Source organism: Loxodonta africana, chromosome 1, assembly GCF_030014295.1.
Source record: "Loxodonta africana isolate mLoxAfr1 chromosome 1, mLoxAfr1.hap2, whole genome shotgun sequence".
Taxonomy (NCBI): domain Eukaryota; kingdom Metazoa; phylum Chordata; class Mammalia; order Proboscidea; family Elephantidae; genus Loxodonta; species Loxodonta africana.
The window spans coordinates 89,627,478-89,647,597 of record NC_087342.1 but is presented as its reverse complement, the minus strand read 5'-3'; the positions used below and the strand labels follow the sequence as shown (position 1 = coordinate 89,647,597).

Below are 20,120 nucleotides of genomic sequence, written 5' to 3'. Positions count from 1 at the left end.
GGGCCCCTGCAATTAGCCTCTTAACTAACCCCCACGCATCCATTCTTACCTCCTCCAATCTCTTCTCCCACCTACAGCCAGAGTGCCCTTTCAAAACGGAAGCATCATCTTCTCCATTTACAACACCAGGCCAAGGAGGGCTTAAAAGACCCAGCCTGTATCAGCTTCACCTCCTTCTCCCACCTTTTTCCCTCCGGCTATGAGAGCAAACACTGGTTGAACATCATCTATGTGCCAGAAATTGTTCTAGGCACAACTCAAGCAATTGTTCTAGTATCAACTCAAGCAATCCTTAGAACGTCTCTAGAACTTTACCGATTTTACAGGTGTATGTAAAGTGAGAAAGGTGTACTGAAATATATGTAAAGTGGGTAAGTAACTTGTCAGGGGTCCCATAGCTAAGTGGGTGGTAGAGTAAATACTCAAATTTTGGTGGTCCATATCTAGGCCTGTACCCTTAACCACCATGCTACAGCTGCCACTAGCTTCATGGGGCTTGTCAGTTCTGCAAACCCACCATACTATCAAATACTCAGGACTTTTCACCAACTGTTCCCCTAAATATGAGGCATTCCTCCCCTTTCAACTCTGTTCATCTTTAGGGCTCATTTGCAATGTTACCTCTTCAGGGAAGATGTTCTGAACCTGCTCCCAGATAAGGTAGGCACCCTTGCTCTTCATTCTAGATGCCTGTTTTCCAGTTAGGCTGTTCACCGTATAAAGACACATAGTATGTTCAACTTGTTCATGCTGCATCCCCAGTGCCTGGCATGTTATCAGGCCCTCAGTAAATATAATACATTGACACAGTGGCTGCAACAAAGGGCTCAAACTTAGCAAAGATTTCGAGGATGGCACGGGACCAGGCAACTCTTTGTTCTGTTATGTGTGAAGTTGCTATGAGTAGGAGCCAACTTAACAGCGCCTAAAAACAACAACAGTAAATATGGGTCAGTAAATACAGTTCCCCAAAAAGTAGTTAGGGAGGACTTCTCGTTTTCAATAATGACAGGAATGTTTTGGCCAACCCTTGTGTTGAAAATAACTTTTTGGGGGCATGCAATATAATTTGCTTATGACTACAGAGATTTCGGTTATCTGAAGGGTTATTACATGAAGAATCGTATTATTTCTGCGTGACCATAGAGGTCAGAGCTTGGTCATTTCCTTAGACTCTTCGGTGAGGCAGAATCGGCTCATTAGGATTTTTTTTTTTTTTAATTAGACTTAATAATGGAATGGACTGCTTTAGTGGGTAGAAAGTTCTCCACCACTAAACGGTTTCAAGCACTTGTTGTTGATATTGTGTGGGGAATTTTGACCCTGAAGGGATCAACCACCTTGCATACTGAGGCCCCTTCCTCACTAAGTTGCCGTAAGAGATAGAGGACTTGGTTACCACTATGTGATCTTGGGCTAGGCAGTTCTGAGTGTCATTCTTAATATCTACTAGTCAAACTGGAATAATACCTGATCTACTTCACAGAGTTATGAAGGGACTGGATTACGTAATACATGTAAATCCTTGCTTTGTTTTTGTTTTGTTCTTTTCTTTGCATTGTGATTGCTCAGGTCAACTCTTCTCCCTTCTCTCTCTTTTTTTTGATTATACAACATAACAGCAAGAGAATTTCTTAAATGAAAAGAGAAATCTCATCTGCAACCCCACTACCTCATACAATAATCATACTTATTTTCCTGTATTCTAGTCTAGCCAAAGATGGCTTTGAGAACTAACATGTGAAATCATTTCAGTTAACAGCATGAAGCCCTGCCAGTCCCATGAGCCTTTGTCACTGGCAAGTAGTTCCTCGTGACATAATAAGAGTAGTGATGGTTACTTTGGAAGGTTGGAGGGAAAAGCTGAAGTCAAAGTTGTACCTGGGTAAGAGAGAAATGAACGGAAATGCTTTTGTCTCCTTTCTCAACCCCATTGAACAATATGAATTCCTCCCATTCCTCCCTATTCTCCAGTCTCCACGGGTACTATGTGTAGATATGTGACTGAGAAACAAGTCAGGTCTTGCCTGTCCTTTTTCCCTCCAAAAATTAATACAAAGAGAATTCATTCTAAACACAATACATGGTGAAGAGGGAAGGTTGTGTTAACCCTGGGAGAGGGTCCTTCTCCACGGAGAACACTTCCTCTGAGCCTTGTGACCAGTTCCATCAGGGCACACTCTTGTCCGATCCCCTTGCTATTTGGATCGCTCTCGACGGTCCTCTTGACCTCTTTCAAGCAGAACGGGGAAATGAGTGCAAGGACTAGGGAGTGTCCCACTGTGGGAACGCATGGTACTCTCTGGGCCCCTCTTGGGGAAAATGCTTCTGCTTCACTTTTATTTCTTGTTTTGGAGCTCGTCCGCGTGAAGAGTAAAAGTTGTTTTTCCTAGAAGTCAGTGAAGAAATGATTCGTTTCCCTTTCCCCTGTCTATTCTGTCTAGCGCTGGGTCGTCTTGCTGAGTCAGGCACTCAGAAAACCTTCCCCTGACTTGCCTCTCTGCCCATCCCAATTCAAAAAGCAGAGGGAACTGGCAGTTTTTAGGAATTCTGCTCCCTCCTCCGCCCCTCCCCCTCCATGCAGCACGACGGCAGAGCTACTGGTAACAACCAAAGCCAACAAAGGACTTTTCTTCATGAATAAGTAGACAAAAAAGAAGTACAGTTATGCAAACTTCTGAGTCTTATGCCCAAATGGAGATGCCCATGTGGAGAAATCAGCAGGATTCAAACCTGGGGAAGAGTAAGCGTGAGAAACCACTAGACTTCTGCTATTTTATTCCTCTGTGTTTCTCCTTTCTGTTTCTAAATATATAGTATAAATAATATGGAGTACAAACTGTTAGACTCCCTCAATCCTTTCCTTTGAATTGTGATCAACACTTGTTATGTGAGACATTCATTCCATCAGTACTTACTGTAAGCAAACTGTATGTGAGAGTAGCGCTTTTATTCAAAATATTTGACAACCAGTATGGTAATTTTAATTAATGTATAAATAAAAAATTTTAACTGAGTATTCTTTCTATGCTCCAAATTATTATAAAACTGCTTGCCAAGTGATATGAGCTGTAGTATACATTATTTCTCAAATCATTCTAACAATTTCCAAATTTCTTTATTTTTAGAAAAATTTGGCATGATATCTTTTCAATGTCGCTGTCTTTAGCTAAGTGGTGTGTCTGTGTGAGCCATGGTTTGACAAGGGAGCTACATAAAAAGCTTCCATTGGCTTCCCCATTAAATTGTCTTTTAGATAACATCATGTAACATTGACCGTATTGTTCCTGGTGCAAAATTATTTCTTGCTAGAGCAATTGCTTAACCAATTTTTAGCCCTTATAATAGTGTCTGAGATTCTTATACATTTGATGTCTCTGTTGTTCACTAAGTCACAAAACTCATTATAATGCCATATTTAATTAGGAGCCTCAGTTTCTATGGAGTTTGTAAACATCGTTCATGATTGATTAAATTTTTAAAAACTTAAATGTTCTTTATGTTTCTTATTTTTATCATTACTACAATTCCAATCACATGAATCACTAATTGTTTTTTTTTTCCTCGTGGAATTACTTTCCTTTCAAATGGTGTATATACGTATTTTTAAATAATACTGTCTGCTTTTTCCTTCTTTGTTTACTATCTACTTTTATATGCTGATTCTTATTTTTGTCAAATTAATCCAGCTTCTTTAATAATTAAATGTTTCTCTGTGGTAAGGCTAAAGATAGTATTGACATCTCTGTTAGAATATAAGCTATTAAACCAAATCTCTGGAAAAAAAGTCTGTTTTCCAAACATTTAGCTACTTTCATTTTACAATTTCTATTAAATCTCCTAAATGTTTTTGATGGCCCAGCACCACAGGGTGCCCAAATATTCTTCCCAGTTTCATGATTTCAGTTCCAACCTCTTCAGATAGATTATTTAATTTTCCCAGATGTTTAGTGTATGGAACTGCATATAAGGTTTATTGGAGCAAGTAGTTAAAGCTATTTATTTGACTTATATACTTTATTGTATCACCCTGAAGTTATTGAATACAGTGACTTAGATAGTGCCGAATTAAAACATCTGGGAATTTTTCTAAAATTTTGACTAAGACCCTGGACTGCCCCTATGGTACACACTGGCACCATCTATATCATCATATAACAATTTCCCATCAAAACTATTTTTCTTGAGCATTGAGTAAGTTTGACATATTCTCTGAGGTCCTTGAGTCAACAAAAACCATATAATGGTCTTACAGTTTTAGATTTAGTATTTTAGTAACTGATTAAAACACATTTTCATGAAATAATTGGAAGCTTCATTGATAATGATTTGTTGCCTTGATTTATAATTTTTCCACAAAGTTGTCTCATTATGGTAGATACATATTTTGCAACCAGGAGAACCATTAATCTAGACTGCAATGATATGCACTGTCTATATTCTTTTTAAAAGCCTCTATTTAGTATGTGAAATGCTCTATTTAATTACACAGTAGATAGTATTTAAATTCTGATGGCAGTTTTTCAATGTCTTGTTGGCTTTATCAACATGGATAGAAAATATTTCAGAAGTTGTTATTATTTCAGATACTTCATTGAGCAAAGCTAGTAATGCATGACGTTCTTCAAATTTTTCTCCTTGATTATGGCTAACTTTTTTCACTGAATTTTGAGTGCTGACAAAATGTGCTTAGCTCTTTTAACTTTTCATGATACAGCTTTTGAGAATCATTTGCATGCAATATTTACACCGCTAGCAATAATAAGCCACCTGCGAGTTTTGTCAAAATTATCACGGTATTTTTACATTTTAGAAATGCAAATTACTGTTGCCGTTGAACTGATTCTTACACAGTATCGAACACATTCCTACTTGTTATAATTTTTGCACAAAATCAGATGTCCCAGGATGAGATTTACTATTAATATCATTGCTTTCTTGTTCCCTCTCAGATTCAGAAGATTCATATTTTTAAAGCAATGTTAAAAATGTGTACAAACATCACTATTGCTCCATTCTTACTGTTTATCTTAATATTCTAAGTTCTTGAATTTATTTATGCACGAATAACAATACACTAACAGTAAGAACAAAGGAAAAAACAAACTCTTTAGAAGTTATGCTGATATGAGGATAATGATAAACTGATGACTTTCTTCAATCTCAGAGTGAAGAGTGCACATCCCAGCGATTCTGCTTGTTATTATGTGGCAGAACTGAGCAGGTAGTGCCCCAAATGTGCCTCAGATGTTGCAATGACAGGAGGTCCATCTATTGATGGTGATTGTGATAGCCTAAGACACATAGCTAATAAGTTCACCAGAATTCATAGTATTCTTTTTTAAAATAATTAGTCTGACTGTACTGGTAAATACTGGTAAATACTGGCTGAATAGCAGTGTATAAGAGAAACCATAAAAGGATATATGAACTTTAGTTAATATACTATGACTTTTTGTAAAAACATATTTTTGTTGAGAATATACATAGCAAAACATACACCAATTCAATAATTTCTACATGTACAATTCAGTGACATTGATTATGTTCATCCAAAATAGACTATGACTTTTAACATTTAAGTGTTAAGCTAGTTAGGTTTGGACACTTTTAGAAATTACAGTGATAAGGGTCCTCAGGAAGTAGGGCTCTTGATTATAACACGTGGCTTTTGTGAGTGGTCTGTTTTTCCCTGATTCCTTTCAGGTGAATGAACAGGAGTAAATTGAATATGAATAAAAAAGAGAAATTGCCTTCACTTTATTTCTTTTTTTTTTTCCTAAAGTCAGATGAGGTGGCCTGGATGTTAATTGTTAGGCTATAATCTTCAGCTAGCTCTTATCGAGTGCTTCATGCAAAAAATGAGATTTACCATATTCTTTTAGTACTAGTTATTTACACTAAGAAAAACAGGATGTGGACAGGGCGTGAGTGACTTATGTTGGTTATCTAGATCAGAGCCACCCAATAGAAATAGAACAGAAACCAAAACTGTTGTACTTTAAAATTTTCCAGTGGCCATGTTAAGAACATAAAAAGAAATAAGTGAAAAATAATTTTAAAAATATGTTTTACTTACCCATTGTCATCCTAACATCTACTCAATATAAAAAATGAATAATGAGTTATTTTTACATTCTTTTTTCCATGTTAAGCCTTGGAAATCCACTGTGCATTTTATGTTCAGTTCCTTGGTTGGCCCTAGTCACATTACCCCACCTTAAAATGGAGAGAATAGTAGTACCTACTCTTAGGGTTGTCGTGAGGAATAAATGAGGTAATATCAGTAAACATCTGTTATGCTCATTGCCTGCCAGGTACTGTAATGGTTTGTGTGCATTTAATCCTCACAATATCCCTATGGCGTAGGAACATTTATCACCCCATTCCATAGGTGAGGTAGCAAGCCACTGGCTGAAGGAAGCTAAGTAATTTCCCAAGAGCACACAACTAGTAAGAAGCTAGGCTGGGACTGGGACTCAAGACAGCTTGTACTGGGTTGAATAGTTCCCCCCCCCAAAAAAAAATTCATGTCCTCCTGATACCTCAGAATGTGATCTTATTTGGAAATAGGGTCTGCAGAATGTCTTAGGGTGGGTTCTCTAGAGAAGCAAAACCAGTAAAACATATATATATATATATATACCCCCACTGCCATTGAGTCGATTCTGACTCATAGCAACCCTATAGGACAGAGTAGAACTGCCTGATAGAGTTTCCAAGGAGCACCTGGTGGATTTGAACTGCTGACCTCTTGGTTAGCAGCTGTAGCACTTAACCACTATGCCACCAGGGTTTCCATATATATAGTGAGAAAGAGAGAGAGAGATTTATATCAAGAAAATAGAGGTTGTAGAGGCTGGAAAGTCCCAGGTCCGTGGGGCAGGCTGGAGGCTTCTCCTGACTCACAGAGCTGCAGGGGCTGACAAATCCCAAGATCAGCAGGTAAGCTGCTAGCTCAAGTCCCAAGTCTCAGGTGAACAGGAGCCAGATGCATGATCCATAGTGAGCAAAAGCCCACAAGCTTTGCCAGAAAGTCTGCGTATATTGGATGCAGGCCACACCCCCAAAGAAACTCCCTTTCAACTGATCGGCTGCTTATAAGAGATCTCATCATGGAGGTGATCACATTATATCATATCATCATGGAGGTGATTACATCGTTACATAGCTGCCAAACTGCATCATAACTGCCAAACCACTGAGAATCACGGCCCAGCCAAGTTGACACAACCTTAACCATGACACAGATGTAATTAACTAAGTTAAGGTGGGCCCTAATCCAATAACTGGTGTCCTTAAAAGAAGATAAAGCAGAGATACACACAGAGGATGACGGCCATGTGAAGACAGGCAGAGATGGGAGTGATGCATCTACAAGCCAAAGAATGCCACGAATTACTGGCAACCACCAGGAGCTAGGATGAAGCAAGGAAAAATTCTTCCTTAGAGCCTTTGGAGGGAGCATGGCCCTGCCCACACCTGGATTTCAGACTTGTATCCTCCAGAACTGTGAGAGAATAGATTTCTGTGAAGTCATTCAGTTTGTGGTACTTCATTATGGCAGCCCTAGGAAACTCATACACAGCCTGATTCCAAATCTGGAGATTTTATCCACTCTTATTATAAGGTTATAACAGTGGGAGTGAAGAATCAATGACGACTGATTAATGTATATATTATATGTGAAGTTATAGCTACTAGTCTCCACAAGAAAGTTTGTGTATGTGTGTATATGTCTGTGTTGGTCTGTCTGCAAGGATGTGTGTTGATGTGGAGAAAAGCTGATTAAGAATATCAGAGCTTCCCTCCTAGACTTCTTGCACCTAGCCTGGGGTCCCAGGAGCCACTGGTTGGCAAGGGGTGGAAAGAATTTGTCACTCAAGCCACAGACAGGAGCCATGAAATAGCCAAAAAGGCAGTGTTTGGGGGTGAAACTGGAGTTGTGAGGCAAAGAGGAGAGACTGAGCCGAGAGAGGAAAACGAGGTGCAAGGCTGTCATGTAAGGCAGGTTCCTCTGGAGTCACTTTCTGTTTAGTAGGGCTCAGGATGAAAGCCATAACATTGTATGGTGTGGGTGAAAAAGCAGGCTTTACTGGGAAACTTTCAATTCGTTGTCAGCAGGTAAAGACAAAGTATGAGTTCCCAGTCCTATTATTCCACAGAGGAGCAAACTGGGCACCCTACTGGACAAGCAGGGTGGCAGTATGTGCTGGCAGTGGGATCCTGCCACAGTACTGCTTTCCCTTATGTGGCAAGCATGAGGGCAGCCTTATCGATGGAGCAGCACATGAAGTCTTAGGTGCCAAGCATTCTGGGTTTGGGTGTTAGCTGTTTACAGGATGCGGTGAGCAGATTTCTAAGATGGCCCCCAGTGACCCCTTCTTGTATTCACACCCTGGAATCCAGTGTGAGCTGGATCTCATGACTTGCTTCTAACCAAAAGAATATGGCAAAAGTGAAGTGATAACACTTCTGTGAGTAGGTTATAAAAGTTTGACTTTCATCTTGCTTGAAGGCTCTCTACTGGCTTTGATGAAGCAAGAGGCCATGTTGGAAAGAGAAAAAACTGATTGATCTCCATCTAACGGGGGAACTGAGGCCCTTAGTCCAACGATCTTCAAGGAACTAAATCCTGCCAGCCACTATGTTAATGAGTTTGGGAGCAGATCCCTGCCTACTCAAGCCTTCAAATGAGGCTCCAACCCTGGCCAAATTTGATTGCAGCCTTGTGAGGAACCCTGAAGCCAAGGACCCAACTATACCATACTTAGACTCCTGACCCACAGAAACTGTGAGATAATAAATGTGTTTTGTTTTAAGTCTCTTGTTTTTTTTTTTTTTTTTAATGTTAAGCAGTAATAGGTAACTAATACACAGGAGATGTTTAGGAATGTTAGCTACCCAGTACTGAAGGCCTAGGGGCTCTTGGCAAGTTGCAATTCCTTATACTAGGTATCCCATTGAAAGCTGAGTTTTTGCAGCCTTACTCTCTGGGGGAAAACCTGGTGGCATAGTGGTTAAGTGCTACGGCTGCTAACCAAAGGGTCAGCAGTTCACATCCACCAGGCGCTGCTTGGAAACTCTCTGGGGCAGTTCTACTCTGTCCTATAGGGTTGTTATGAGTTGGAATTGACTTGAGGGCAAGGGGTTTGGTTTTTTTCTTTTTTTACTCTCTGGGAGAAGAGGGAGTCCCAGGTTCTAATAATTAGCTCATTGTTCAGGCAACACAGCAGGTGAATTCCCAGACCATTTCCAGACAGTTCTGCCCCTTCCATCACAACAGAGTGAATAAATGCCATTAGGATAGTGGGATATAGACCTTATGTAGGAATGCTTTTTACTAGATACTTGGAACCTCATTATGAATAAAAAGTGAAAAAGTGTTGTGAAAGGAACTGAATGAGTTTATATTCAGGAAGGAGACTCAAATCAAGAAAATGTATCTTACTAAGAAATGTTTTTGTGACCACAAAGGGGAGGATACAGGAAGAGTGGATAAACTGACAGAAGTGAAGGCTGGTATCTTAAACAAAATGAGCTGCAAGAGAAGTAAGAGAAGACTAAAAAAGAAGGACGGCCAATAAATTTTAAAAGAGACATAAGAGACATAACGACCAAAAGTATGTCTGTTTGGATCCTGACTTAAACTGTTAATAAAACACATAAGACAATCAGGAAAATGAGAACACTCACTGGATATTTGATAATATTAAGAATTATTGTTAACATTTTTAGAAGTGGTAATGGTATTGAAGTTATGAATTGTATAAAGTTTTCTTTTAGAGATATATTAAAAAATATTTACAGATGAGATGGTATGTCTGGAATTTTATTCAAAATATGCAGTGTGTATTAGGGGTGGGCAACTAGGTAGGAGTACAAAGGATGCAAAATTGCTCTGAGTTGATGATTGTTGAAGCTGGGTGATGCATACATGAGGTTTCATTATACTATTTTCTCTTGTGTATGTCTGGTAAAATGAGTTCCTTTATGTGGCCTTTTGCCTTGGTTCTTTGGAAAACAGCTTGAGAGAATTACCTAATCCCTGAGGAGTTACCTTTACCCTAATTTTCTATCCTAGAGGGTTTGTTGCATTTCCTGGGTAAGCTGCAAACAACTTGGTTTCATACTTTTTGCAGGGCTCTGGGCTGCAACCTGAGGCCCTGGTGGCACAGTAGTTAAGAGCTTGGCTGCTAACCAAAAGGTCAGCAGTTCAAATCCACCAGCTGCTCGTTGGAAATCCTATGGGGCAGTTCTACTCAGTCCTATAGGGGCCCTGTGGCTAGGAATTGGCTCCAGGGCAATAAGTTTGGATTTTTTTTTTTTTGGCTCAGGGTGCAGCCTGCCCTGTGATTGGTGTGAACCTTGCAGAGAATGATCTATAGACCATGCAAATGAAATGACTATAGCCTACTATGCAAATAAAGTGCCTGTGGCCTACCAAGAGGGGTTTGGTCCATTTGTAGCCCTATGGGGAGGGCCATACCTTAAAATTGACAAGGAATTTTTATGTATATGCAGCCAACCCCACAGAGATTTTTCAGACAAGAAGCAAGAACACAGGAAGCAGGAAGAGGCAGAAAGGAACAAAGACAAGAGAGAAGAAGCAGTGCGCCTCCTACAAGAGTTGTAACACTGGTTAAAGGCTGTAACACTAAAGACAACAAAAGGCCCAGAATGGGCCCAGTGGCAGACCTGGTAGAGACAGATGGTAGGGCCAAGAGAAGCCTGTCCTGAGGAGGCTGAGAGAAGGCCTGCAAGGCTGAGAGGGGGCATGCACAGCAGAGAGAATGGCCTGCTTACTTGCAAGAGGAGCTGCCAAGAGGAGCTGAGAGAGCTGTCCTGCACTGAAGAAGGGAGACTTTGCCTACGTGCTTCCTGATCCTGATCCCAAGTTGTACCTCACCTGGTGGGACACATTTTTACTTCTCTTGTGGCCTGATGCCATCTTCACATCTGTGAGCTGAGAAGAGCATCACTCCTGGAGGAAGGTTTAGAGCTATAGGGAGAAAAGGGAGAAATGAACAAGAAGAACAGAAAACCACATTTAAGACTTTCTGTTAGTATCTGAGGAAGAAAGTCAGGAACTATATGCCAGTCTGAGCCTTCTCCAGCCTTGGCTATTGATCAGTGCTCCAGGCCTCTGCTGTGTCTGGAGCCCTCAGTGCTTTCATGGACATTGTTGTTGTTATCTGCCATTGAGTTAACCCTCACCTCAGGTGACCCCATGCACAACAGAATGAAAAGCTCCCTAGCCCTGTGCCATCCCCATGATCAGTTGTGGATTGCACCATTGTGATCCATAGGGTTTTTATTGGCTGATTTTTAGAAATAGATCACCAGGCCTTTCTTCCTAGCCTGTCTTTCTCTGGAAGCTCTGTTGAAATCTGTTCAGCACAATAGCAACATGTGAACATCTACCGACAGACAGGTGGTGGCTGCATATGAGGTGCATTGGGCAGGAATGGAACTTGGGTCTCCTGTATACAAAAAAACCAAACCTGTTGCCGTCTAGTCATAGCAGCCCTATAGTACAGAGTAGAACTGCCCCATAGTGTTTCCAAGGAGCAGCTGGTGGACCTTTTGGTCAGCAGCTGAGCTCTTAACCACCAGGGCTCCAAGGGGAGGCAAGAATTCTACAACTAGACCACCAATACCCTCCTTCATGGATATTCCAGTTACTGTCTGTTGCAACTCATGGTGACAGTGACTTCTTGTGTGTCTGAGTAGAACTGTGCTCCATAGGGTTTCAATGGCAGGTTTTTCTAAGGTGCCTCTGGGTGGACTTGAACCTCCAACCTTTCAGTTAGCAGCCAACCGCACCACTCAATGATTTCTTCACGGATATTACATTCCAGTAATTCTTTTCTTAGACAATATAGGGAGCTTATATATGGGGTATGTGTATGTGTGTGTGTATATATATATACATATACACACATATATATATAAGGTTGTGTGTCAACTTAGCACGACCATGAGTCTCACTGGTTTGGCAGTTATGTAATGATGTAATTTGGCAGTTATGTAATGATGTAGTCTTCCTCTGTTTTGTGATCTGATGTGGTCATCCTCCATTTTCACTTAATGCTGATTTTTGCGTAATGACCTGGTCTTTGGAAACTAACCATGTTGATGAGTGAGGAGTGTGTGTGTGTGTGTGCAAAATAAGACAAAGGATGGGGAAGGGAATGGAACTATGCTGGAGCAAGGAAATGACATCAGGTAGTAACTCAAATTCATAAGAAGGAATGAAGAGTACCAGAAATGCTAAGTAGGAAGTTTAATATAAAAGACTGTATTAAATATACTTTTTTCTCCTTTCTTTTCTTAACTTCTTTAAAAGACATTAAATTGTATAAAGCAACAATTATAATACTATATTGTTGGGTTTATAACACATATATATAATGTACAGGATAATAGTAGCACAAAGAAGGGGAGAGGTAAGAAAGCTATATTGGAGCAAAGTTTCTATGCTTACTAAAATTAAATTAGTGTTTATCTGAGGTTGATTGTGATAAGTTAAGGTACATATTGTAATTCCTAGAGAAACCACTATAAAAAAGCCACAATAAAAATAACTAAAAAATATAGTTAAAAAAATCAACAAAGTAATTTGTATGGTTCACTACAAAATATCTACTTAGTAGAAAAGGAACAGTGAAGAAAGAGCACAGGAACAAAAAAGACATGACACATAAAAAATGAAAAGAAAGATGACAGGCATAAATCAAGCATATCAAAAATAACATTAAATGTGAATAAATTAAGCATTGTAGTCAAAAGGCAGACATTCTATGACTGGATTAATTTAAAAACTAGATCCCACTTAATGCTCTCTGTAAGAGACACACTTAAAGATTCAGACACAAATAGGTTGAAAATAAAAAAATGGAAAAGGATATACTATGCAAACTGTAACCATAAGAGAACTGGAGTGGCTATACTAACATCTGATAAAAATAGGTTTTAAGATAAAACAGTTACTAGATAAAATGAAGGATTATTAACATAATAAAAGTGTCAATCCATCAGGAGGATATAATGATTATAAACATATAAGCATCTAACAACAGAGCCCCAAAACACATGAAGCAAAAACTGATAGAACTGAAAAGAGAAATAGACAGTTCAACAGTAATAGTTGGAGACCTCAGTATTCCACTCTCAATTATGCACAGAACACCTAGACAGAAAATCATCAAATATCACTAAGTATATAGAAGACCTGAGCAATAGTATAAGCTGACTTGACCTGACAACTTGTAAAAATTGTGTGGTGCTGGCCTCTGACCTCCTCTAACTTCACAAGGGGGAAGGAGAATTAAAATCAACAGCCCAAGGCTGATTCCTATGAAGTGGAGGTCAGACATGCCTCCTCTCTCCAACTTTTTTACCAATTCTGACACCAACTGCCTCTCCCACAGCACTCTCTACTTCTGTGCTATATTCAATAATTTATTGCAATGGCCATGCAGAACTCACAGACAATACTCAAAATTATGGAGTTTATTAGGAAAGTAACAGGTTATAATTCAAGATGAGGGAAGACTCAGAGTACAGTTCTTTGGTCAGGACAGCCTCTTCTCAGCCATGCCTGCAGGCAGGACTCTTCCTGGCCTTTGGTCACTTGGCCCTCGGGCCTCATCGGCTGGCCCATCCTCTGCCCTGCTTTGCCAAGTGTTACAGAGCTCTTTAGCTCCACGTGTAAGTGCCCAGGGGCACCCCACTCATCCAGCAAGCCTCAGCCCAAAGGCGCTCAGCTCTCTCACTTCATCTGCCAGGAAGCCTCCTGCCCAAAAGCTCTCAACTCTCTCTCACTCCATGGGTCAGCGAGCCTGGCTCTGACAAGTGTCCAGAAGTACCCCGCTCCACCAGCAAGCCTACTGCCTGAAGGCACTCAGCTTTCTTCCTCCATGGGTCAGAAATCCCACCACACCATCTCCTGCTGGTCTCCTGGTTCAACTGCCTCTGCTGCTGCCATTTCTCTGCCACTGCTTCTTGTTGTCTCTCATCGTCTCTGGTGTTACAGCTCTGTCTGTCTCCTGAGTCTAGGAGGTTTTGAGTGCAGGGATCCTGGGTCCAAAACACGCACTCCATTCCTGGCTCTTCTTTCTTGGTGGTAGATCCCCCTCTCTCTGCTCACTTCTCTCTCCCTTTATCTCTTTTAAGACAAAAGGTGTGACTCAAGCAAGGGTGGTGACTTGGGTAAGGGTGGTGACTTGGGTAACATTGGTAACTTGAGTAAGGGTGATGAATGCGACCCTAATCTTGCCTCATTAACGCATAACATAATCCTGCCTCATTAACATGTTGTTTTAGGTGCCTTCGAGTTGGTTCTGACTCATAATGACACCATGTACAACAGAATGAAACACTTTCTGGTCCTGTGCCATCCTCATAATTGTTATGCCCGAGCCCACCATTGTAGCCATTGTGTCAGTCCATCTTACTGGGGGGCTTCCTCTCTTTCGCTGACCCTCTACCAAGTGTGAAGTCCTTCTCCAGGGACTGGTCCTCCTGATGATATGTCCAAAGTATATACGAAGAGTCTCACCATCCTTATTTCTAAGGAGCATTCTGGCTGTACTTCTTCAAAGACAGATTTGTTCATTCTTCTGGCATCTGTGATATGTTCAGTATTCTTCACTCATTAACACAGTGGTCAGGATTTACAGCACATCACAAAATGAGGATAATTACATCAAATGACAAAATGGAGGACAGCCAGACAATACTGGGAATCATGGCTTAGCCAAGTTGACACACATCCCAACCATCACAGGTTCTATATAACTTATATGCATGATCCCACTCAATCATTACATGGTCCCATTCAGTCATCCCCATGCATCCGTCAGTTTGCCATACTGTGGAGAATTGTGTGTTGCTGTGATGCTGGAAGCCATGCCAACGATATTTGAGTACGAGTAGGATCACCCTTGGGGGACAGGTTTGAGCTTAGCTTCCAGACTAAGACACACAAGGAAGAAGGACCTGGCAGTCTACTTCTGAAAAGAATTAGCCAGTGAAAGCCTTATGAATAGCAGTGGAACATTATCTGATATAGTGCGGGAAGATGAGCCCCTGAGGTTGGAAGGCACTGAAAAGACGACTGGAGAAGAGCTGCCTCCTCAAGTAAAGTCAACCTTAGTGATATGGATGGAGTCAAGCTTTTGTGACCTTCATTTGCTGATGTGGCATGACTCAAAATGAGAAGAGACAGCTGCAAACATCCTTTAATAATCAGAATGTGGAATGTACGAAGTATGAATCTAGGAAAATTGGAAATCGTCAAAAATGAAATGGAACCCATAAACATCAATATCCTAGGCATCAATGAGCTGAAATGGACTAGTATTGGTCATTTTGAATCAGACGATCATATGATCTACTATGCAGGGAATGACAACTTGAAGAGGAATGGTATAGCATTCATTGTTAAAAAGGACATTTCAAGATCTGTCTGGAAGTACAATGCTGTCAGTGATAGGATAATATCCATACACCTACAATGAAGACCAGTTAATAAACTATTATTCAAATTTATGCACCAACAAATAAGGCCAAATATGAAGAAACTGAAGATTTTTACCATCTTCTGCAGTCTGAAATTGATCAAGCATGCAATCAGGATGCATTGATAATTACTGGTGATTGGAATGTGAAGGTTGGAAGTAAAGAAGGATTGGTAGTTGGAAAATGTGGCCTTGGTGATAGCAATGATGCTGGAGATCACATGATTGACTTTTGCAAGACCAATGATTTCTTCACTGCAAATACCTGTTTTCACTGACATAAATGGCAACTGTACACATGGACCTCACTGGATAGAATAAACAGGAATCGAATCGCCTACATCTGTGGAAGGAGACAATGGAAAAGCTCAATATCATCAGTCAGAACAAGGCCAGGGGCTGACTGCGGAACAGACCATCAATTGCTCATATGCAAGTTCGAGTTGAAACTGAAGAAAATTAGAACAAGTCCACAAGAGCCAAAGTACGACCTTGAGTATATCCCACCTGAATTTAGAGACCATCTCAAGAATAGATTTGACGTGTTGAACATTAATGACCAAAGAACAGACGACTTGTGGAATGACATCAAGGACATCATACATGAAGAAAGCAAGAGGTCATTAAAAAGACAGGAGAGAAAGAAAAGAGCTAAATGGATGTCAGAAGAGACTCTGAAACTTGCTCTTGAACGTTGAGTAGCTAAAGCAAAAGGAAAAAATGATGAAGTAAAAGAGCTGAACAGAAGATTTCAAAGGGCGGCTAGAGAAGACAAAGTAAAGTATTATAACGACATGTGCAAAGACCTGCAGATAGAAAATCAAAAAGGAAGAACATGCTCTGCATTTCTCAAGTTGAAAGAACTGAAGAAAAATTCAAGCCTCAAGTTGCAATAGTGAAGGATTCTAAGGGGGAAATTATTAAACAATGCAGGAAGCATCAAAAGAAGATGGAAGGAATACAGAGTCACTATACCAAAAAGAATTGGTTGACATTCAACCATTTCAGGAGGTAGCATATGATCAGGAACCGATAGCACTGAAGGAAGAAATCCAAGCTGAACTGAAGGCATGGGGGAAAAAAAAAAAGGCTCCAGAAATTGACAGAATACTAATTGAGATGTTTCAACAAACAAATGCAGCACTGGAAGTGCTCACTCATCTATGCCAAGAAATTTGGAAGACAGCTACCTGGCCAACTGACTGGAAGAGATCTACATTTATGCCTATTCCCAAAAAAGGTGATGAAACAATATCATTAATATCACACACAAGTAAAATTTTGCTGAAGATCATTCAAAAGTGGCTGCAGCAGTATATTGACACGGAGCTGCCAGAAATTTAAACCAGATTTGGAAGAGGATGTGGAACCAGTGATATTGCTGATGTCAGAGGGATCCTGGCTGAAATCAGAGAACACCAGAAAGATGTTTACCTGTGTTTTATTGACTATATAAAGGGATTTGACTCTGTGAATCATAACAAATTACGGGTAACATTGCGAAGAATGGAAATTCCAGAACACTTAATTGTGCTCATGAGGAACCTGTATATGGAGTGAGAGGCAGTCACTTAAATGGAACAAGGGGATACCGCATGGTTTAAAATCAGGAAAGGTGTGGGTCAGGGTTGTATCCTTTCACCATACCTATTCAATCTGTATGCTGAGCAAATAATCCAACAAGCTGGACTATATGAAGAAGTACAGGGCATCAAGATTAAAGGAAGACTCATTAACAACCTGCATTATGCAGGTGACACAACCTTGCTTGCTGAAAAGTGAAAAGGACTTTAAGCACCTCAACATAAAGAAAACAAAAATTCTTACAACTGGACCAATAAGCAATATCACGATAAATGGAGAAAAGATTGAAGTTGTCCAGGATTTCATTTTACTTGGATCCACAATCAACACCGATGGAAGCAGCAATCGGGAAATCAAAAGACACATTGCATTGGGCAAATTGGCTGCAAAAGACCTCTTTCAAGTGTTGAAAGGCAAAGATGTCACCTTGCGGACTAAGGTGTACCTGACCCAGGCCATGGTGTTTTCAATTGCCTCATATGCATGTGAAAGCTGGACAATAAATATGGAAGACCAAAGAAGAATTGATGCCTTGAATTGTGGTGTTGGCAAAGAATATTGAACATACCAAATATAACAAATGTCTTGGAAGAAGAACAAATAAATGTCTTGGAAAAAGTACAACCAAAACAAAGGTCTTGGAAGAAGTACAACCAGAATGCTCCTTAGAAGCAAGGATGGTAAGACTACATCTGACATACTTTGGAGATGTTATCAGGAGGGATCAGTCCCTGGAGAAGGATGTCATGCTTGGTAAAGTAGAGGGCCAGAGAAAAATGGGAAGACCCTCAATGAGATGGGTTGACACAGCAGCTGCAACAATGGGCTCAAGCATAGCAACAATTGCGAGGATGGTGCAGGACCGGGCAGTGTTTCGTTCTGTTGTGCATAGGGTCACTGTGAGTTGGAACCAACTCCATGGACCTAAAAACAGCAACAACTCAATCTTTGTGTGGGAGTCACAAAAACTATGGCTAGAAGGGCCATATTAAATAATTTGCTGCACCACACCTGTAGAAAAGTCCACCCAAGAAATAAAAAAATATGCATTCTTCTGAAGCATGCATGAAACATTCTCCAGGACAGCCCATAAATTACGTAATTAAAAAGTCTCAGTAGTTTGAAAATATTTGAAATCATACAAAGTGTATTCTCCAACCACAAGGAAATTAAATAAGAAATCAACAATAGAAGGAAATTTGGAAAATCCATACACGTTTGGAAATTAGATGACACACTTCTAAATAACCAATAGATCAAAGAAGAAATTACAAAAATCATTAGAATTTGAGTTGAAAGAAAACAAAAACACAACATACAAAAATATATGGAATACAACTAAGTAAGTACCTAGAGGGAAATTCATAGCTATAAATGTCAACATTGAAAAGGAAGAAATAAATAACCTACGTTTTTTCTCAGGAAAAGGTATCTTTCAGTGCAGTCAGAGAGAAAGAGGCATGACGTGCTGACCATGCTATCTAATTTTCATCTGGATTTCTAGACTAATAGCTATGTTTTTGAGAAAAACATACTTTTCCTCAGTGGTCAAAACCAGGATGTGAAACCATATGCCCTGAGGGGTCTCGACCAAGTGACCATCTACACCCCTCAAAATATATGTACTCAGGAAGTGCATCTGAGTGCTATCGCCAACAAGATATTTTTGCAAGATAGACAAAGAAAATACACCTCGTGACCATGATCTAAGCATCCTGTAAAACTATCTGTAATCACTAGCTATGCTATTAATAATTAGTAACCAATCAGTGTGATTATTACGATATGCATTGATTTTCCTGTAATTGCCCTCCTATGGTTTGGTCCTCTTTTTACCCCAAAGAATACTTGTATAATGAAACTACCCCAGGATGACCTGGTTCAATTTTCAATTGGCTTCGTGATTCCCCATTTGCAATTGTTTAAAACCCTTATTAAAGCTCTCTGTTTTAACTTGAAACAGCGTTCAAGTTTTTCTCTACAATATTTTGGTGTCAGAAGTAGGATCCAAAGGCATAACAGAATAACATAGAACCAAAATTATAATATACACTGTTAAATGTCACCATAATATACACTGTTAAATGTTATATAAAAATAACCACTCACATTTTGACCTCAAGACCTAATGTGATGCCCATGAAAAAGATATGTATAGAGAAACCATCCAGGTTATTGATGACCTTGATGAAACCCCACTTGAGGGACTGAAAGAATAAGTCAGCCCTTTATGCCTCTAGTCCATTGTACCTGACACTGTCACCTCTTTCCCTCCTCCTTTTGAGGCCCACCAGAGTGCCTCCATCTAACGCTTGGTGAAGCTAGGGAAAAGTTTGCAGAGAACAAGTTACTCCTTTGTAAGCGACATGAGGTCAGTCCGGTCTGAAGAGGAGAATTCCACTATGTCAAGGTAAAAGAAAAACACTCAGTGGTGCTCAGTCACAATTGGGGTGTTGCATCCGAGGTCTTAAATGCTTGACAATTCAAGTAGCCGCTAGACTAAACAATAATAGCAAGCATGTCCATGTGAAAGAGGTTACTCAATACATGGGTGATCAAAAGATGCTCTGTGAGGAAGCAGCTCTTCTCTAGACGTATTTTCAGTGCTTTCCAACCTGAAGGGCTTATGTTTCAGCACTACACCAGACAGTGTTCTGCTGTTATTCATAAGGTTTTCACTGGCCAATTTTCTTCAGAAGTAGACTGCCAGGTCCTTCTTCCTAGTCTGTCTTAGTCTGGAAGCTCAGCTGAAACCTGTCCACCAAATACCCTGCTGGTATTTGAAATACCAGTGGCATAGCTTCTAGCATCATGGTAACACACAAACCGCCACAGTATGACAAACTGACAGACTCACGGTGGATTCAATTTATAACACTCCCCAAATTGGCCTACAGACTCTCACAATCCCTATAAAAATCCCAGCCCACTTTGCAGAAAGTCATAAGCTGATCCTAAAATTCATATGGAAATGCAAGGGATCCAGAATAGCCAAAACAACCTTGAAAAGAA

The 20,120-nt window shown here is 40.1% G+C and overlaps 1 long non-coding RNA gene across 2 annotated transcripts in view; it reads left to right on the top strand.

Annotated features, from left to right (window-relative positions):
- Positions 1 to 8,848, top strand: part of LOC111747592 (uncharacterized) — a 70,608-nt gene extending 61,760 nt beyond the window's left edge. Inside the window, exon 4 of one of the 2 annotated variants that reach the window (XR_010321610.1) lies at positions 78 to 8,848. This is a non-coding gene — a long non-coding RNA (uncharacterized LOC111747592). The remainder of the gene's footprint in view (positions 1 to 77) is intronic. The other variant, XR_002784347.2, reaches the window with a different exon arrangement.
- The last annotated feature ends 11,272 nt before the right edge of the window (positions 8,849 to 20,120 follow it).